Source organism: Solanum pennellii, chromosome 12 (assembly GCF_001406875.1).
Source record: "Solanum pennellii chromosome 12, SPENNV200".
NCBI lineage: Eukaryota > Viridiplantae > Streptophyta > Magnoliopsida > Solanales > Solanaceae > Solanum > Solanum pennellii.
In genome coordinates, this window is record NC_028648.1 from 36,719,500 (window position 1) to 36,730,150 (window position 10,651).

Genomic DNA, 10,651 nt, shown 5'->3' on the forward strand with positions numbered 1-10,651 from the left:
TTTGATCCCTAAATTAGTTTTAGGCGCTATAAAATCTAGTCCCTAATGAAAGATTAATTAGCGCCTAAAATTCTTTTGTGAACAGATTATACCAGTCCTAAAAAGTCATTTAAGATTTAATCTAGTCCTTGAAATTCGTTTCCTCTCATTTATTTTATAAAATTATATAATTATTACTATATATAACTACATTCACATCCACTAAATTAACAATAAATTCACTGTTGTATATACAAATATAAACATCGGCAGTTAATTACAAGAATATGTTATGAAAGAAAATTTTGTAACTCTGTAAATGGGATGCGTATATCAAGGTACTCTCTACACAACCTCTTAAAATCTATTCTTATATTATTAGAAATGCCCTGGTAAATGATAACCTATTTCTCTACTTGGATGAAGTCTTCAAAATCACTATCCTGTCCTGTAATAAAAACTCGTCAAAACCTGCAAATATAAAAAGTACTAATCAATTTAGAAAATTATGAATATCAGATTAAGTATCTAATATATGACACAAATGTAGAGGAAAACCTGCATATGCATATGTTCTTCTTCTTCAAAGCATGTCGTGTTTACATATCCTCCAATAATATTTTTCTTCAAATACACAGTAGCATAAAACATTGTGCGGCAACAATATATACTTTTTCACAGTCCTCAGGTAGGTAAATGAAATACATTTTAGAACTTGTCAATTAGCTCCTACAAAAATAATATATATGCTAGCATTTACTGAATGCAGAACTTACTTAAACATAAAATGCAAATTCATGGCATTTGATAGTAATTAAATTCACCCAAACACTTGGAGAAACCACTTTTTCCTTTGCCTCTTCAATAACTTTAATTAGAAGATAGAGTCAATGTTTTACTGACCTTATACTCATAATTTGAGAGCATTATATCGAGAATATTAAAAAAAATAAGACAGGATATTATACACAATCTACTAATATCTTCAAATATTCAGCATAATAGTTTATTTAAACATAACATCATTATTAAGTATTCCAACAACTATGTTCCTTGAGAAGAATTTATTTGAACAAAGCAAAGAACAAACAAAGTCAGAATAAAGCGAAAGAAGAAGTTATGAAGGAATTATCAAAAGTAACTAAAATGAATTTAGATTCTTTCTCATAATAAAGTCCAAATGAATATTCTTATCATTATTATTATTACATCAGGTGAAGAAGTTTTCATTAAAATTATAGCCTAGTTGCTGGGAAATACATAAAAAAAATTTTTGTCGACCATACTTATAAATATGCCCTCCAAATCATGACTAAAGGAAAGATGTCATTACTGCACCAGCCATCTAGCAATCTCACAGTCATAACAAAAAATCTCTCAATTTAGGCACAAATAATGCTAACTATGTTCAGGGTTTACTCTTATAAACTTGAGTAAATTGGATCATATCACTTTTTTATTAGAATTTAGAAATAGTTATCACTAATTTCTTTCAACATAAAAAGAAAGACACTAGTTTTCACTAAGATATCAAATAAAAAGGAATAAATAACTTGCCCATATTCTGCCTTCAAGGTATAGTTCAGGCAGAATACAAAAAGTCTCCATTTACATATACATAAAGAAGGAATAGATAGGTGAAGGGAACAAACAATTCATTTAATAAATCTATGATGCTTGGATTCTCCCAAAATATTGCCACACTACTGCCATATTCCCAAAAATACACTATCATTGAAGTATTCGATACATATTCATAAATATTATTGAAGAGTCCGAGCAACATAACACGAAATAACTTATAAAAATAGAAATATCACAATTTAAACTAAGATGAACTCACCTAAAGTATTTTATGGACTATAAAACCTGGAAGTGCAAACTTGCCAATACATACTGTAACATATAAGAAAATTTTAAAATCTCTACTGTATCCTCCTTTAACTATAAGTCATACATTCATTCAAATATTTTTTGATAGGTATTAGATAATACTAACTTTGTTCAATACCTTTACTGTGGACTTCAATATTGAGAGTTATATGAAAAGAAAAATTCAAAATTTTAATAAAAAATATAATAAGTGGTAGGAAAACAATATTGATGAAAGAAAATAAATGGAATTACAAGATTATAGGGAGTAATATCCTTAGAAAAGACTGTAATTGGAAACATTACCTATACTTATGCCACAAAGTCAGTATTGAAGGAGAACACATATAGACGTCATCGTCTATGAACACTTGCCTCGACGATTAAAAGAAAAAGAACATGCTCTGCTATGGGGGAAGCTTCGTTTGAGAAAAATAAAGTAGGTTTATTAGTCATTTGAAATAAATTCAATATTAAGAGAAGAACAAAAGTGAAGAGTTTAACCGTAAAGCTATAAGCCATATTGGACTCCAATGAGTGATCATCGAGATTAACAACTAATAAATATGATAATCAAAATCACAATCAACTTCTAAAGAAAAATATGGAGAATTAAAAATAATTTTTTCTACCCCAGCCAATCATTATGAAAACTTGTTGCATCAAATTCACAAATGCATACCATATGGATCAAGCAGAAATTTGTCGAACAATAAACTATTACCAAGTGAAGTTGTAATTTTTGCTATTAAAGTTGATCAAACATTAAATTTTGCCCACTAGAATCTTCAAATAAAGACGAAGCATCTCAAAATTTTGATTCAATTGCAAAATTCAATTCTAGTTACGTCGTTCTATTGTGCTACAAATTTTGCATGAATAATGTAACTATTTTGAAAACACTCCTTAATTTTTAAAAAATTAGTTGACTTGAATCTCTTTATCTATTACTGTAAAATTTTGCAAGAATAATGTAACTTTTTTGAAAACACTCCTTAATTTTTAAACATTTAGTTGACTTGACTCTCCTTCTCTATTACTCTATTTTTATGTCTTCGAAGGAAATTCCCTTATTCTTGCTAAATTAACTATTCCATAATTTATAACTCAAACGAATCATTTGGTACCATACAGAACACAACTCCTTAACATAAGAAGCACATACAATAATTACGACTTTAATTTCACATATAACTCAAATTCTGGATATTGTCCATACCAAGTTGAATTGAAAAATAATTAAAATATATAAATTCACTTGTGTAACTATACCCACCTAAAAGATCAAAACAACAGTAAAACGAGTAGAGAAATTACCAAAATAAAGGGGATTTTTGAACTGATAACTGCAAAAGAAATTACAGGATAAACAAATGAGAAAATATTGTTAGAGAATAGCTCCAAATATACCTAAAAGACAAGTAACCTCAAATGAAAATTTAAGTGTAAGAAACGTCAAGTAGGAGAAGAAGAAGAAATAGTGCTAGACAACGGCGTATTGAGAGGCTCTGATGAGCATCGTGATATTAGCGATTTTGATAGATGGATTTGGTTTTGAGGATGGGTTTTGTTTTATTCTAGTTTTTTTTCTACAATTCTATTAAAAGAATTAAAGTTAAGTGGTGTCTCTCCCACTATAACAGTTTGTGGGATCATTAAGGACTAGTTATTGATCAGTTTAAGGAGCGTAATTAGTCTCTTCGTCATTTTATAGCATAAAATTGAGAATTAGGGACCAAAAGGAAATCTGGTCCAAACAAGTATGCTTCTAGAGACCAAATTTATCTAGTCGCGATATGTTGGTCCCTAATAACCATTTTTCTTGTAGTGTCCTAACATACATAGAAAGAACACATTCTTTCACATTACTTCATATGTAGATAGATATGCTCATAATTCACATATATCAACTACACTAATCATCTTAATACTTCAAGTAGTGCCGAAAAGGCCATGATCATCATAATACATAAAGTAACGCCGACAAGGCCACATCAATTGCAAGTAAAGCATATAGCACCACCACATAAATAAAGAGAATTAGGTAATCATACCACCAATCCATTCTCTCCATTTCAATCCATGGCTAAATCATCCAATTCAATATCACAAGGCCCTTACCCATGACCATAACCAATAATTCAATACATAAACTATGATTTTCAATGAAACTAGGTAAATTCAATATAGATTCATCAATCTAAGACAACCTAGATATCAGTTCAACACAATTATTACATCATTCAATTGCCCATAGAAAACTACACTAGAATTCATAAGCATTAAGTCCAATTTACTTAACCCATAAAGCAGTGAAAAACTAGGGTTCATCAATTACATGGGTTCATAGGTTAACAGAGTTAACTTCATCTAATTAACTACAATTTAATCAGTATAAAATGCTTTGAAACCTTCAATGCAAGAACCCATGGATGGATCATGAAATTGGATAATGCATCTTTGAAAACTTTAGAGAACACTTCTTTGAATGTTGGGCTCCTTGATGAATAGAGTTTCAAGGATCAAAAACTATACCTAAATAAATCTAATCATTAAATTTGATGAATAATCTCAACTCAATTCTCCAATCCAAGCCCTTCCTTGAGTTTTGTCTCCAATGGAGTTCTAGATTATTTCTATGGGAATTTGGGTTTTGATTTTGAAGAATGAAATAATCTAAGTGTTAAAGGCTTATAAACATGTTTAAAATACACAAAAGACCCCTAAGTAACTGCTCTTTCTCTTTTTTGGACGTGGATTAAATTTACAACTTCACCCCTAACTTAACTGTGACTACACGTAGGAAACCAGTACCATCGATGGTTGGCAGTCGACGGACCATTTGTCAAAAAATTGACCGTCCTGTCCTCCCGTCGTTTGGTTTAGGGACTTGAGTTTTGTAGCTTGAGATGGCTAGGCTATGTCTTGACCCATGACACCCATCGACGTGGAATCGACTAGCCCACAAGCCGTCGTTTGCCTCAGTCTTTTGGGGCCTGGTCCAGACAACCTTGGCTCTAGAGAAGGGTTCTTCCTCAAGGACCCTTGGTTGGTCCTTGGGGACTTTCATCCAGACGTTTCCAACCAAAATATGTTTGTATACGAGTTTAGGACCTCTCACATGAATTTCATAAAAAATGAACATTTAAAACTCTATGAAACATGCCAATACACACAAGGTCGTTCCAAAGCAAACCTTTCAAACGTCATGGACGTTCTTCGATGTTTGACCTCCAAATATCACGAATCATGACACATTGCCTATAAACTTTATAAAAACTCATGTAATATACTTATAACATGATGAAACACACGTATAGGCACATAACCACACATGAGGCACATAGGTGACTTAGTCATCGAATGTCTTAGTCGTTCCGTGACGTTTCACTTCCAAATCACCTAAAACTCTAGACACTACCTCAATACCAATTTATATACCGTTTTTGGACCTTATAACATCATGACAAACATGTTAGGATCTAGCTTCACCTATGTCATTTGAGGGGTGTTATACACTTTCTAAATAAGTTTATTACCTTTGTTTAAGCTTAGAAACACTGTTTTGACACATATTTAATTGAGTGAGGCTCTAGACTAGGTCATTGAACTTCGAGGTGTAACAATATCCCCCCTTGCGGAACATTCGTCTTTGAATGAATCTTTAATATCTTTTTTGAATTATGACTCAAGACTAGCAGCCCAACTAACACATGATACATAATAATGACTCAAATCAAAGGAGGAAACATTCACTGCATTCTCAAGTCAACAATACATAACAATGAGGTAAGAACTTCATCAACTATCAAAATGCACATACTTTATGATTTAAAACTATGCAAGGAGGAATATCCTTCTCCTTCTCATATAGTTCAACACTTCCAACAATAAGCACCACATGCTTTTATAACTTCACACTTGAGCAATTTCACAAGAAATATCACATGATTTAATATACCAAACATGTAATCAAGTTTTCTATCAAGTATGAACATACATTATTTATGAAACATGGATTTTTACAAGAAAATACACATTAAAGTAAAATCATAGAAGTTCAACTTTACTCAAGACCTTTCATATATAAAAACAGGAAAAAGGTACTAACCTCAATCTTGACTAGAAGAGGAAGGAAATAGATAAGGGTATTCGGACATCATATCGGTCTCAGCCTCCCAAGTAGCATTCTCCATAAGTTGTCCAAAGAACCTTCACAGAAGCTACTTCTTTATTCCTTATTTCTTCACTTGACGGTCTAGAATCTCAACTGGAACCTCTTTATAAGAAAGGTTAGAATCAACCTTTAGACTTTCTAGAGAAAGGATAAACACCGGATCACTTATACACTTTTTGAGAATGGGCACATGAAAGGCTGGATGGATCGGAGCCAACTCAATAGGAAGTTTCAACTTATAGGAAACATTTACAATGCGTTGCCCAACCTCATATGGTCCCACATACCGGGGACTAAGTTTCCCTTTCTTCCCAAACCTCATCACCCCTTTCATGGGGGATATTTTCAAGTAAACTATATCAACTACCACAAACTCAAAGATTTCTTTCCTATTCTCGCCATAAGATTATTATCGACTTTGGGCCATCATTAAATGATCCCTTATAAGTCGGAATTTCTCGACAGCCTCATAGATTACTTCGGGACCCAATAGAGAAAACTCACTTACCTCAAAACACCCGATTGGAGATCTACATCGCCTCCCACAAAGGGCCTCAAAGGGTGCTATGGCAATACTGGAATGATAGCTATCATTCTAGGACAATTTGATCAATGGTAGATGTTAATCCCAATTACCCTTTAAGTCAACAATACATTCTCTCAACATTTCCTCCAAGGTTTGAATATTTCGTTTCACCAAACCATCTATTTATGGATGAAATGCGGTACAAGTTTCACCTTCGTACCTAATCCACTTTGGCATGCTTTCCGTAACCTATAAGTGAATTTAGGACCCCTATTCGAGATGATAGTCAAGGGAACCCCATGCCAACTCATAATTTCATCAAGATACAATTTAGCATAATCCCTCCACGTATAAGTAGTTTTGACAGGGATAAATGGCTAGATTTTTTCAATCTATCCACAATAACCCAAATTGAGTCATTTTGCCTCCCCGTTTGTGCTAACCCAACTAAAAAATCCATATTGACATCCTCCCACTTCAAAGTAGGAATATCCATTGGTTGAGCTAACCCTTCCGATCTTAAATGTTTGGTCTTGACTTGTTGACAATTAGGACATTTAGCCACAAACTCCGCTATATCCTTGTTCAAACGGTTCCAACAATAGACCTCTTGTAGATCGCGATACATTATGGTGGCAACCGGATGAATTTTATATCAAGAACCATGAGTTTCTTCAAAAAAATTTTTTCTCAAGTCATCAACGTCCGCTACACACAACATATCTTGTACCTAGGTACACCATCCTCCCTTGGGAGAATGACTCATTGAACTAACTAAGTATAAATTCCTTCAACTCCATCAATAGAGGATCAAGATGTTCCTTAGAATTCACCTCAACCACAAAAGATGACTCGGAGTTATGATGAACAATGAAACCCCTTTTGAAGAATCTTCTAACCAAACACCCAATTTGGCTAATATATGAACATGTTCCACTAGCTATTTGTTACCTTCTTCAACATGAGACACACTACCAATCGTCATTTGACACAAAACATCCGAAACAACATTTTCCTTTCCGGGGTGGTAAAGGACACTCATGTCATAGTTCTTTAAAATCTCTAACCACCTTCATTGCCGGAGATTTAACTCCTTTTGAGTGAGCACATATTGGAGAATCTTATGGTCGGTGAATATGTCTATATGCACACCATATATATAATGTCTCAATATTTTCTAAGCAAACACCACGGCCGCTAATTCCAGATCATGAATCAAATAGTTCTTCTTGTGCACCTTGAGTTGTCTAGAGGCATAGGCTATCAACTTATGATGTTGCATGAAGAAACAACGTAAACATACTTGAGATGTGTAAACTAAACAACAAACCCTTCGGTACCCTCCGGTAAGGTCAACACTGGAGCGGATGTAAGCCTATCTTTCAACTCTTGAAAGCCTCTTTAACAAGCTTTCTACCACTCAAACTTAACCTTTTCTTGAGATAGTGTAGTCAAAGGAGAAGCAATAGATGTAAACCCGTCAACAAAACTTCTGTAGTATCCGCCTAGACCCAAGAAACATCTTATGTCGGTGGGAGTTAGAGGTCTAGGCCAATTCATGACCGTTTTTGATCTCTTCAGATTGACCTCTATGCCCTCACTTTAGACAACATTGTCACACCCGGAATCTAGACCCTTGATGCGATCGGCGTTGTTAACCTCTCAGAGGTTGCAAACAAGCGTCTTCTTAGCGTTCATCACAATTATACAGTTAATTTTTTGCAGGAAATTAATTTTTTTTAATATAATAATGAAGTATACTTAGACTTCATATTTAAGATTTATAGAAACATACGATATTCTAAAATTCTCATGTATATAGAAACCATCTAAGAATGTAAATCTAAACTTAGCCAATAATAGTTAATATGCCATATAAGTCTTATTACAAAAGAATCGAAAGAACATAATGTAAATACCGTAATCTTAAAACTACTAAAAATCCACGTATGCTAGAATATGAAAGATAGCATCCCCGAACATGAGGACTTACCAAGACTTCGAGAAAGAGTTCCTAGTTTCTTCAAATCGAACTCCTTAAGCTTCAATAGCCGGAACCTACAGTTGTAGTAATGTAAAGTAATGGGGTTAGTAACATATAGGAACATGGATGAAAAAGTATCATTTATCATTCTTTAGAAAAAATCCCAAGTCATATGAAACTCTTCAATGCACATACCATATAACATATACAAGTAACGATTTCATCACTTAAAGCATGATCATAATCGAAGGCATATTCTCATAAAGTCACATTAACAATTCATATTCAATAAATCATATAAACATAACTTACAAAACACTTACCAATGATCCCATCCCCAACCTACAAGTGCAGTGGTCATGTGAATCCCCATAACCCCACATAACCAAGTAGATAAGATAGGAGACCATAAGTAATGTTTTGCTTCATATAACAATATAACTCAATCACATAGTCATTATAATGGCCAACATTCATGTAAGAGTAACATCATATATCATAAACATATATATTTCACATCATCATATTACTTATGAACAATCTCCTAGGACTTCCCTTAGAGTCAACTTGTGCAATGTCTAGGTAGAGTCTCATACCACTATCTATACTAAGACAACTCCTCAAGTCACCATTGTCAACGTTCGTTTACTTGTCTTTCATTTTACGTGAGGGAACATATGCATTAACCAACATAAACCATGTGAGATAAACATGAAATCCGGTGTCTTCCCCACACTGAAAAGAGGTGGTTTACCGGCCAAAGTAGAACCGAACATGACATAGCTTTCTAGGTGGATCCACTAGTTAGTATTCTATGGTGGAAAAATATTTTAAGAACTAGGAGATGTATTAGACCCATATTTCCACATTACATGGCATCCTCAATCTCATGAGAATCATTGTGAACCTACCTTCCCCTAGGGAAGGGACACTTCCCATATCTAATTCATCGGTGCTTAGCTTAAGTCCATTTTCTTGAAATAACCTTCAATTTGTATTTCATAATAAACTTATCATAGGTCATAGGAGATTATCCCCTTGTATAACATGATAATGTTCCCTTTTATATTAGATAAGGATTGTCCTTTCAACGCAACCTTTGTTTTGTGAGATTAACATAACATAATTACCTTGTATAAAGCATAAAAGGGATATCATAAACTTGCAAATTCGTGTTCTTATCATGATCTCACAGTTTAAATATTCATAGCCAGCATATTCACATAGCAACATCATACATACTATTCATAACATATCATCACAAAGCAACATCATACATACTATTCATAACATAGCATCACAACTTATAGGCTAACATAAATATCGTAGAGTAATCACAATTTTAGAAGACTTATCTCTCGTTTCCAAGAACCTTATTCATCATGCGATAGTCATAATAATACTTAGTGAAATACTCACTGAAATAATCAAGAACAACTCATAAAATCATATACAAGATCAATACATGGCATAGGAGAGGGCAAACAGGTAATAAAAGGGTTCATTCAAACCTTAAATTCTAACCCTAACGTTTCACGTTATCAATCACTACAAAGAACCCATTCAAAACAATCACATAAAGAAAGATTATATGTCACATGACATTCAAAAATTTTCAATCAATTACTCAACAATTCATGTGAAATTATATATAGAAAACGTTTACTTTTCATTAAAAATCATAAATCTAGGGTTAGGAAGAAAATTCGTTTTGTAGAATAAAAATCCTAGTATTTGAAGTTCTTGATAACTTATCTTGAAAGGACCTCTTGGGGAAAAGAATCCCGAGAGTGAAAAACCCTTACCTTATAGATGATGAATCCATGAAATCTTTATTGGAAACTTTGAAACCTTCATCTTCTTCCTTAAGCTTTTCTTGTTCTTCAATTGAGTTTGGAAAAAAGAGAGTGTTCTTGAGATATTAAGAGAATTTTGATTGATTCTGATTTGGGACGTGTAAATGTGGTCAAAAATTAACCTAATAACAATATATAGACGTCCCAAGAATTACCCTAAAGACCCTCCACTTAAATTACCTAAAACGCCTCTCCTAAATTGACTACAACTAGGAGAACATTTGACTTAGGGTCTCGGGTTTTGACTAAGATTTATA

The 10,651-nt window shown here is 33.3% G+C and overlaps 1 long non-coding RNA gene across 2 annotated transcripts; it reads right to left on the minus strand.

Annotated features, from left to right (window-relative positions):
- Positions 1-202: 202 nt before the first annotated feature.
- LOC107005829 lies at positions 203-3,493 on the minus strand. 2 transcript variants are annotated; one of them, XR_003575452.1, is made up of 3 exons: positions 3,169-3,493; positions 538-2,270; positions 203-450 (listed from the first exon to the last, which is right to left on the minus strand). It is a non-coding gene; the product is annotated as an uncharacterized LOC107005829 (long non-coding RNA). The 2 variants fall into 2 exon arrangements; XR_001454951.2 differs by lacking the exon at positions 3,169-3,493 and having other exon boundaries at positions 538-3,162.
- Between the last annotated feature and the right edge of the window lie 7,158 nt (positions 3,494-10,651).